Consider the following 12,262-nt stretch of genomic DNA (forward strand, 5'->3'; position numbering starts at 1 on the left):
CCTACTTAGTTTACTGGTCGCATATGAAATATCCACTATTGTACAATGAACGACGTATATTAGACTCCTTAATGCACTTGCATACTCAAGTTGAGCCACCACTCTACCATTATTCTTTTCAAGCTTTATGCTTGAATCAAATGGTGTATTCGCCTCTTTGATTTTGAGATTACTAAACTTGTCAAGCACTTTCTCAACAAAGTGAGCTTGACTTAAGGCATAACCCCCACTATTTCTTCTCACTTTTATACCAAAGAAGGTATCGACCTCTCAAAGGTCCTTCATCTAGAAAGTGGAAGATAAAAAAACTCTTCGTTTCTATTATGTCTTTCATCTCATTACTAAAAATCAACAATCATCAATATATAGTCACACTAAGATGACGTAGTCATCACAAGTCTTAGAGTATAAGCACTTGTCTACAATTTTGTGTCTACACCCATCAGAAACTACGACTTTTCTTGCCATTGTTTTGGTGCTTGATTTTTAAACCATATAATGATTTAACAAGCCTACACAATTTATGTTCATTTCACTTTAGAAAAAAATCTTACGGGTTGTTCCATATAGATATCATCAGTGAGATCTCCATTTAGGAATGTTGTTTTGACATCCATTTGATGAACATAAATGTTATATATTGATGATAAGGAAAAAAAACTCGTTTTGTGGTTGTCCTAGAAATTTGTGCATACGTGTCAAAATAATCAATCCATTCCTTTTATTTAAACCATTTAGCTACTCATCTAGCTTTGAAGGATTTTATGTTCCATCGGTGTGATATTTCCTCCGAAATACCCACTTCCACCCAATTGATTTTGAACCTTTTGGAAGTTCTACCAATTCCCATGTGTGTTTTAAAATAATTAAGTCCATCTCATCGTTTATTTCCTCCTTCCAAAAAGCGGAGTCTCTCAAAGACATTGCTTCTTTGTAGGTTTTGGGATCATCCTTAACATGAAGAATCATAGGAAATTTCTATGTGACTTCTTCAAGTCTGCCATAGAGTATTTCTACTTGAGAACATTTCTCAATTGACGCTAACTCTTTAAGCCTTTGGCTTCTCCGAGGCAATAATGGTTGCTCATCAACCTTTGGATCTTTCTCTTTAAGAGATTCTCCAACAGCTGTGGGTTCTTGAGAATTTCTTTCACAATATAACATATTCTCAAAGAACTTTACTTCTCTTGATTCAATTATCACATTAGACTCCAAGTCTAATAGCCTATAGGCCTTGCTATTTGAGGCATAGCCATCAAATGAACACTTTACGACCCTTGGACCTAACTTGGTCCTTTTAGGCTCTGTGCTCTTGCAATAATAACCTTAATTTATAATGTAGGCATCGTCCTTAGTATAACCAATAGGATTAGAGCATTTAAAAACACATCATTTGGAGCATTTTACGTAATAGTATGACTTTAGAAGATCGTCCAGACGATGTATCGCTTGCAAGCAGGAGATGTATTGCTAGCCAGGCGATACGTCGCCTGCTAGGGCTTTTGAAGCCCTTCATATTTTGGCGATGCTACGCTACTTAGGGGGTGATGCATCGCAACCCCTATGATTTTCGACCCCTCCAATGATCCTAAAATTGCTCCAAATGCTACTAATTTTTTTTGGGAATGTTTGAATACCTCATTGTATCACTTTAGACCCATAAAAGTCAATTTTAGATGTCTTCTACACTATCTTTTATGTTCACTTCTCCTTAAGTGAAAACCATTTAGTGTTTTGTACCTCAACATGTAAACATCTTAACCATTACATTTAACCAATCTCAACAATGTATATCGCTCATTGTATTAGAACAGATATTTCATTTTTGGTTAGTAAACTAAGTTTACTAGAAATCAAAGAATCAAACATTGGAAGGTCGTAGAAAGAGTATTTGGATACCATAGAAGGACCAAAGAGTTATGCCTCCAATATTCTAAACTTCCTAAGATACTTGAAGGATATATTGACATAAGTTGGATATCCAGTGTAGGAGATAATCTCCCCACAACCGGTTGGGTGTTCACCCTTGGGATCTAAGAAACAAACATGTATATGTCACTCAACCATGGAATCTAAGTTTGTAGCTCTAACGGCAACTGACAAAGAGGTCAAGTGGCTAAGAGGTCTCATGTTGGAGATACCGAAAATTGTGGTTGATGTATCGACGATTTTGATACATTGTGATAATAAAGCCACTTTGATTAGAGCTTACAAAAAAATATACAATGGGAAGTCTATTCATATTAGTCTAAGACACGACTACGTGAGAGAATCTATTGATAAGAGTATCATATCAATTTGTATGTCAAATCTTGTGAGAACTTGGAAAATTCATTTACCAAACCTCTTGAGAGAGATTTGGTGAGTTCTAAAATTAGAGGGATGGGACTAAAAATCCTTGACCAATAGATTCCCCAATGATACCCAACTCAAAACTTGTATACATCAAGTGTAGAGTTCAATGGGTAAGAATATGTCATTGATAAGGAAATAGTTACAACATTAACAAAAGTCATATCTAGGATGAGTTAATGTTGGTTGCTACCAAGCATGAGGGTTAAGCCATAGGCTTTTAATGGAATTCAGTTGAAGAGCAACAAGCATCTCTAAAGGTAGAAAAGTTGTTGTAAGAATTTCACCTATGTGAATCTAGAGGTGGTGTCGCCTCTCAAGAGAGTAGAAATTTTCTGTTTGGATGATTCATGAATGGATGAGCACAAGGCCATAAAATTTCTAAGCGCAAAAAGTGTAAAATACATGAGTAATCAGGTAGAGGTGTGTGAGACATTACCGGTTTTTATCACTAGGAAAGTTGGGTTCAATCTTTTAAATACACCTTAACATTTTGATAGAAGTTTTGTAGTGTTTTCATTAAGATAAAGTTCAAACCCAAAAGGAATTGTATTCTATGCACCAATATCATTTGGGCTATAGGATTGAGGATGTATTTAACCAAGTGGGGGAATGCTACGATTGGTTAAATACAAAGTGAAATTAGTTAGGCACGAAGAGATACAAAAATCATAGCGGTTTCACTATAGTCAACATGCGAGAGTTTAATTTTGGTATAAGCATTTATAAATAATCATTTTGGATCCAAAGTGTTTCTTTGGGGTGAATAAGATTAGCCAAAATGAATGGAAGCATTTGGAGATGTTTGTGACAAGTTTTGCAGCGCCAAATCAGAGGGACATGTGTTGCATCTCCTTTGGGAGGCGATGCATTGCCAGTCCCATAAAACCATATACAGGCAACGCATCGCCTGCATAGTGGCAATGCATTGCCTGGGTGCAGGCAACGCATCACCTAGAACGTCCGTACGTGTACATACAGTGACGTGTTTTTGGATCCAAAAGTTAAAACAAATACTTGAATCTCATTGGTTTAGCCTAATGATGGTTCATATACTATTTAAAGGGGTCTATTGAGTTTTTGGTGAATTGATCACTCACCTCTTTCTCTCTTTCTCTCTCTCTCTAAAACCTCTCCATCTCTCTCTAGCTCTCAAGATTACTAGTTTTCTCCATGATCTTCATCAAGACAACTTGACTTGTATGAAGATTCAAGGCTTGTGAATCTCAATCTCATTCCAAAGCAATAGCTTCAAGCAATCTCATGGAGGAGGCTAAGAATAGAGATTTGTGGACAACAAATCTTCATTTGTGTCAAGCCTTGGTTCTATTTTGTGTTTCACATAAAATCATAGACTTGTGATTTTATGTATCAAGGTTTTTCAACACCAAATGTAAATTCTATCTCTTGATCTTTGTGTTATGTTCTTTGTGTTATTCCCCATTAGCGTATAGATTATTCTTGTTATTATATTGAGTTTTAATATACAAACTTGATTTATATATAGTCTAACCCCCAACAAAATCGACTACCAAGAAGTTGAGAATAACTACACAGCAACATATAAAAATACTAGTATATCCGATTTCCTAAAGAATTACACTGGTTTCATTTTATTTTTATTTTTAACACTTAACAATTGGCATGAAATTCATTAATTCTTGTTGATTATTTGTTATTCCATGAATTGTTTTTTAATTTTATTGTGTTTTTAGTTTTTTGGGATAGATGCATTCTACTGATATAAAGTCATAATTGTTGATGACTGGTTATTGTTTCTAAATATTTGTTTTAGAAAAATGATAGTTGAATATATAAGTTTGTGCTAATTTTAGTTGTTGTTCTTGTGTTGGTAGACAGTTGAGGTTAATAATTTTCTTCCTTGATAAATTTTTCTTGCATTGCATTATTGTTGACATAACACTTTCAAAACTAAAATGCCAACAAAAACTAAAATGTTTAACAAATAAAATATATAAAAAATGGTAGCTCTTGGAAGATTGAAATATTATACTGAATTATGATAGTTTATCTTGCATTCATGTGTAGTTGGTCAAGCAATCAAATAACAATGATGAAAATACAAAAAGAGCAATGTCTGAATATATATTGAAAATAAAATAGGTCCAACAACTTAATTGTTACTAAAAAAATCCCAACAACTGTAATGACCCAACTACTCTAGACTTTGGACCATTAACGAAAACTATACATAGACCCTAATCTTTAATAGAACTTACAAGTGAAAAAGATCATACTTTATTAAAAACTTGTAAAAACCAATGTTTAAACTTACATAACTCAAAGCAGGATATGTGATCCCATTGTTTTAAAAAGAAAACATATCTTAATTGAAATGAAAAGAGATTACATAAATAGGTGCGGAAAAATACACATAAACCATAAATAAAAGACTACATCCTCGAAATCGAACTCTCGACTCCTTGAATCCATTCATCACCGATACACATTCCCTCAAGCATCCACGAACCTTACCCGCCACTCTAGCTATTTTCCTGCACATATAAACAAAAAGGAATGAGCCTAATGCCCAGCAAGGAAAATCTAACACATAGTTCATATACATAAATTTCATAAGAAACATAAAAACATAACATAACACTTATATCATACACATACTATAATGGCCATTATTACTTGGGGTCCTATAGACTAAACAAGTCATATGCCCATTAGATTAGTGGGGTCCTACTAGCTAAGTAGGTCATATGCCCATAATCTGTTTGGGGCTTGTTAGTCATATGGGTCATATGCCCAAGCCTACATACATACATATCATAACACATTTCATAACATAAAAAAACATAAGATAACACATATAAAACATATAACATATGAATTCTATCCTATTTTCCTTACCAAAATTACCGGGATAAGAGGACAGAGTTGGGACTTTGGAACACTCCTAAGAACCATTTGAAAAAGAGTGAGTATAGTGAAGAAGAGAAATGAAAGGAATGGAAGGACTAAACCATTGAGAAAATACTTACCAAAAACCTATGTGCAAGTTCTTAGATTTCCTAACCAAAATAAAGATTAAGGTTAGAAGGCTAGTAGAAGATTATGAGAACTTAAAGAAAATAATACCAAAGAACTAGAGTGTGGAAATACCTTGAAGACTTGTAAGACCAATCTAAACCTTGAACCGAAATACTATAAAACCTTACTTCCCCAAGTGTTTGATAAGCTTATGATGATCAAGCTTATGATTCCCAACCCAAGTGTTTACACTCTCACACTCACCTAGCAACTTGCAGCCTCTGAACTTAGAGCAAAAGATGAATAATGGCTGGGTACTAGGTCCTATTTATAGAGTTTAGGAATGAAAGGATCTTAATTTAACTTGAATAAAAATAATGGCTTTTTAAGTGAAAATAATTTGAATTATCGTTCAGCAGAGGCTGAAGACTCGTTCAAAAAGATGTTGGACTTATCAAGAGGATGAAGGGTTGAATGGAAAATGATTTCAAAAACATTCAAAATATGCTGAAGGAGGCGATATATCGCCTGGACCATTATGCCCGAGGAAAACGTGCATCGTTTCGTGTTTTCCGTATCTACGTGCTGCGATATATCGCCCCCTATAGCTGCGATATATCGACATACGCTGATTATTTAAACACGAAATTACACATTTTTAGCTTAATTCAAATTGAGTAAACAGCCTTGACTAAGCCCTCAAATGTATTCAAAGCTGCTGATTGACCTTAGAGCATTCAAATTTTACCCTTATTAAATTTAATCCTCTAAATACTTAATCCTTAATCACCCATACATAACATGTGCTTAAAATCCTATTGGTTCTTATCTAAACCTTATAGTATAATAAATATTATCCTCAATATCAGCCATATTAATCAAACCTTAGGTTAACATCAATATTCTTAAACTATAGGTTAAACTTAGAAAATCTACAAGTACTACTACGAGTGTCCAAATAAATCCCTGTAACGACCCCAAATTCGCTATTAAGGCTTAAGGGCCTGGAGTAGTGTGCTTGGAGGGCATAATGGGATTCTGTGTGTGACTTTTATGAATTTAATGCATGATTATGATTTAATGCACGTTATATGACTATTTGATTAATTGTGATGCATGACTATGTGAATTAGTATGCATGTAGACCTGATTGAGCATATTTGTAATTTGGCCATGTTGGGCATGACTATGTTGATACCTGTGATCTATGACTCGAGACGATCCTAGAATGAGCGGGTTAGCGGAAAGTCAAAGCGGGAGCCTGTACCCGGCTTGGGTTAAGCCTGGGGAGTTTAATTGAGAATTTGGGAATATATATATATATATATTTGATGATTAATCAGGTATTGGGTAGCGAGCGGGAATTATTAGGAACACTTGAGGAATTAGTGGGAATTTGGGTAATATGACTAAAATGCCCCTTTATGGACATAAAGGTTTAGAATTAGTAAGGGAGGGAATTTTGGTCATTAGGCTTGTAAGAGATAAATTAAAGAAGGGCTTTTATACTTAGTGGATTTAGTAGAGAAAGTTATAGGCTGAAAAGAAATAAAGAAAGAAGAGAAAAGAAAAGAGAGGGAAAGCTGAAGGGTTTTGTCCAAGAACGGTTTGTGGCTCTCCCAACCTAATTCCTTCATTTTTCTTGGAGTCAAGCTCAGTGGAGAGCTAGGGTAGGCTGAGCATCAAGGATCCTAAGCTAGGCTTGAGGATTGGCAAGGGGTTAGCAAGATCACATTTGAATTTGAGGTAAGTTCTTGGGGATCTTCTGTTTTAGGGTTTGACTGGTTTTGAGTTATGTTTTGAGCTAAATGGATGGGGTTTTTGGGGAAAACAGGTCAAGGTTGTGAAGGTGCAAGCCAAGGAGGTCTAGGGTTCGATTCGAGGTCGAAATTCCACCCACGGTATGATTTCTAAGACCCTATCCTTGTTGTTTGAGTGATTTTCTGGTTTTTGGGTTCATTGTGTTAGATTTTGAGTTGTGGGTTGCTTGAGCTTGGGATTGAGTTCATGGGGTGCTTGGGATGAGTTTGAGGTGTGGTTGTGTGTGTTTTTGGGTTTGGAAAAGGTTTGGGCAAGATTGGTGTTGAAATGGGAGAAGAAAATCGCAAAATGCGATTTTGGGTTTGGGCTGGCTGCAACTAGCGCTACAGCGCTAGTCAGGGGGCGCTGTAGCGCTAGCCCCTGTTCTGGTGGGGTGGTTCTGCTTGTTGTGCTACAGCGCCCTCTTTTGAGCGCAGTAGCGCTGCACTGTTCACAGAGGGGATTTTTGGGCTTTTGTGAGGGGATTTTTGACCTAGGGTTCGGGGCTTGATTCCGCCACTTTGTTTTGGGGATCTAGGACTTCCCGGGGGCTCGGGATTAGTCCCGAGGCTAGGTTTTGGACTTGAGGATTGGTGATGATTTTGACTTGTGGATTTTGCTTAGGTAAGCGCTAGGGCTCGGGTAAGATCGTGCTCAAGGAGTCAGGTTGATCAAGGCTACTGAATCTAAAGGTAAGAAAACCGTAACACCCGAGACTAGGGCATGTCCCCACTGTGTGATTGCAGGGCATGGCCCTAGATTGTATTATGTGCAAATGTTTAACCTTAAATGAATCATGATGTGTGTGAATGATTATTTCGAATGTACTATATGTGTGATTATAATGAAATGAACGGCAAGGGCCGAGTGCGGCGTAGGCCAGGTACGGCCGTGGGGCCGAAAGTAACACTCAGCACATGGGATGCTTATAGTCAGGGTGGGACCCAAGGGATACATGAGTTATCCTCGCGGTGAGAACCGAAACCCCAGGCTTTGGTAAGGCCTCTGGGGCGGCATGGCCGTACTTGTTTATTATGATGGTTTTCCTATTTATCAGTGAATTACGCTAGCTATATGATTTGCATATGTTATGTACTATTTGGGTTTTCTTGCTGGGCTTCAGCTCACGGGTGCTCCGTGTGGCAGGTAAAAGCAAGGAGTCAGTCAACCGGCCATGAGTATGGAGAGCGTGGGGGCGGCGCGTACATGTTCGGCCTGCCCGACTGCTTTGGTTGGGGGCATTTTGTAAATGGCTGTATTAATCCATTCTTTTGATAGTTAACCTGGTGTAAATCTATTTTTGAGTTGTAAATATTTTGTAAACCTTATTTTGGGATCCCAGATGTTTTATACTTAACGTTTTCAATGAAGTTAAACATTTTAAAAGAGTACAGCCTTAAATTCTGATTTATCCACACTTTTGGATTTAGAAACCACTTAGAGTCAATCAAAAGCACGATTTCTGTTTTAAAATCACTAGGTAACGGCTCTAAGGTAGTAGGGCGTTACAACTTGGTATCAGAGCGAGCCAAGGTTTATTGGTTCTGGAGATTGACCGAACATGTACGCACGCTGCCATTGAAAAGCTCGACTCAGGGTTGATTGGTATGGTAGATTGATATATTGATGAATATGTGTTTAATGCTTTGTGTGCTTGCCTAGATTGTTATGAGCATGATGATTGTAATAACATATGCATGATGCTAGGGCAAGGCCCGTTGTATGCTGTATGATATTTGCATGTCATTTTGGTCGATTGATCATGGTTGTTGTTGAGATTGAGAGGTGGAAATTGGACCTTGTTATCATGCCTAATGAGCGGTGCCACTGATTGCAGGCATTTAGTTCTAATGCCTCGCCAATCATCAAGACTCCGCGGCATTCAGGCCGAGGATGATAACCAGGGGCAGGACCCTCCACCTGCTCCTCAGAACTGGCAGCAGATTTTAGCCGAGATGGAGGCTAGGTTGAAGAAAACAGAGGAAGAGCTTAGTCAGTTGAGGCAACCAGCTCCTCCACCAGCCACTGGGTTACCACCACCACCGAGTGTGGTACCAGCTCCGGTTCAACCTGTGACTGAGAACAGGTTGGAACCCCTGTATGAAAGATTTAGAAAACAACAACCTCCTACCTTTGAGGGCGGATCTGACCCACTGCAGGCTGAGCAGTGGATGAGTACAATGTCTGTGATCCTGGAATGGCGGGACATGAGAAATTCTGAATCCTTGAGGAAACGGGGTGCTAGAGATATGTGGGGTAAAGGGCCCAAGTTCTTCGTCGAACTCGTTGTCCCGTTCCCAGCCTCGTTCGTTCAAGAGCCTGAATTCTCTTTCCATTTGCTCAATCCTTTCTTGGACTGGATCTACGGGAGGTCTGGCCTGAATCAGGGGGAACTGGTTATACTCACAGATCTAGTGTCACCCGAGCCTTTGCTGACATGGCCTGTTGCATAATTATTTCGAGACGGGTTTCCTGTTGGCCTCCTTGTCTCGATAGTTTGAGATCGAGACACTTGGCTTCTCGCGAGATGGGGACCCCTATACTCCATAGTATTTCCATTATTCCCATGTTTTTTCCCTGCTTGCCTTTCCCTATCATGATGGGCCAGTTGTGCATCTCTTCGAATTGGCGAGGGATGCCGTATTGGCGATGGGGAATGCCTTATTGGAGAAGGTGGCTACCATCCATTACGGAGCTTAGAAGGCCCTGAATTTGCTCGATCGGGTTTTGCAACATTCTGCACGGTTCCAGGATTTTGGGTCTGAGCCTCTAAGGGGGCTTGGTTATTCCCTACTCCGCCCGGTGCCTCCGCAGTAGGTTTGGCAGGACCTTCAGCCCAGTTAACTCTCCAGGGTCTCAGCGGAGCAGGCTGCTTTGTTGGTGGCAGAGGCTGCTCCACTCTTGGGGTGGCTGCATGTTTGCGTGGCCGTCCTCGAGGCCTACGTGGTGGGACATGAACGTCCCGCGAAGGCGGAGCCTGGGCATATTGCGGAGGTGGGGCCTGAGCTGCATGCACTTCAGCAGCTAGTCTGGCTAGCTCTTCATTGTGTTTCTTAGCTTCTGCCAACTGCTTGCACAATTGACGATTTTCGAGTTCCACAATTGGGACATACCTTTCGAGATTGTAGTACATGTCCTCGTCATCCCTGGGGGCAGGTGGTCCCCGAGAGTTGGATGAACCCCTCCTCTCATCGGGATCAGAATTCACCATAGGCTGCTTTCCAAGTTGCCAGGGGTACTCAGCTTCATCTAGGATTTCCTCCTCAGGAATATTGGGATCATTCGCAGACATTACTAATTTGAGAGGCTTTCTGACTAAACAGATTCACGTATGTACTATTTAATGACTCTCAATGAAAGATGCTTTGAAGGCCTCGATAAACCCAGAAGATGCATTTAAGCTGGGTTTAGGCTACTTGATAGAGGGGGTGTTGTATGCCCCTGAGAAGACAACCAGCGTATGGGGTGTGTAACGCCCTACTAACCAGGGACCGTTACACTGTGTATTTTAAATAGTGGTAAACTCACTAAACGAGTCATTTGGCCATAATCATGTAGCTAAATGTGATTAGCGGTTTAGGGTTAAAATTTTTGGTCAAGGATACAAACTTTTCACTAAAACATCTACTGTATACATTGGGATCCCAAAATACATTTTAAAGGTTAATTACAATAAAAGAATTACAACCAACCGACCTAAGCGGAAAAATAGGGTTTAAAGTAAGGTTTAACCCTAGTTCCTCTTTAAACCCTCGGTCGTGGTGGTTGAGCAATTGCATATGTACACATCATCACCTAAGCTCTCCAACTCAAGGATGGTCCAGCTTTCTTTTACCTTTTGTTGATGTTGTTTTTCGTCAACTGAAATAGAAGTGCAATTAAACAAGAAAATATTAGAGGAAATGAACAAAGATGAACATAAGAGGTTTTTTACGTGGTTCAGTAGTTAAATCTACCTAGTCCACGAGTTTATGTTATTAGAACTTGGGAGTTTTCTGGAAACTTTTCAGAGAAATAGTTGCCCAGAGTTTTCTCTCCAAAAATCAAAAATCGGTCCATACGAATGGAGCTTCCTTCTCTATTTATAGAGAAGGTTGCAGAGTTCATCCCCACATATCTCGGGAAGATATTCCTGTGAATCAATTAATATAATGCTATTTAATGCATTATTTCCTATATATACTGAAATGGCCCATAAAATGTGGGATCGGATAACAGATTAAATAATATCCTTTAAACATTAGGATTGTACAACAATAAATATGTTCACATGTAACTGATTAACTCAGATATGGGATTCATCAAATCTTCAAGACCAGCAGTTGATCATGAACTCGCCGAGACTATTAGTCGATCACAAGCTCGTCGCCTAACTTTGCCTATGCTCGGAACAAGTAAATATTGATAATGTTCCCACATTTGAACTCACACATTCTGAGCTCGAACCAGCCTAGAAGGCAAAAAGATGGTTCAGGTATATATATACAAGTGTCACACCATGCTGTTTGCGAGCTTGGATCACTTTCGAGGCTACACATCCCTCGAATCTTTGAGGCCGCTGCTTATAGGAAAAACAGTTTGACAGAAGGGACATACGATGACAGTGCCTATTTCGAGCTTACACATAACGAGCCAAGATTTCGAGATCACAATCTCATGCTCGAAATCTGGACCTGCACCACATAGCACCCTTGCTGAGGTTCAGGAAGAAAACTCAAACATGCTCATAAGCAGATAATAACATGTCACCAAATCATAATAAGCAAGCCTAGAAGTAATAACCCTATTCATGCATGCAGGCAAGTACAAATAAATCATTATGGGGTCCTGCGCCCTGAATAGATAGTTGTTAAGTCATTTTGGGGTCCTGCGCCCTGAATAAATGACTGGGATCCTGTGCCCTAAATAAATGACTGGGGTCCTGTGCCCTGGGGTCCTATGCCCTGAATAGATGACTAATAAGACATCCTGGGGTCCTGCGCCCTAAGCCATGTGACCAACAAGTTACCTGAGCCTTTTTTTCTGGGCTCTGAGTAAAGCGCTTTAGTTTTCTTTGACCAATAGGTCGGTCGAGCATATAATGCTCCTATTGTTTAGATCTAATCATATT

Source organism: Humulus lupulus, chromosome 2 (assembly GCF_963169125.1).
Source record: "Humulus lupulus chromosome 2, drHumLupu1.1, whole genome shotgun sequence".
Taxonomy (NCBI): Eukaryota; Viridiplantae; Streptophyta; class Magnoliopsida; order Rosales; family Cannabaceae; genus Humulus; species Humulus lupulus.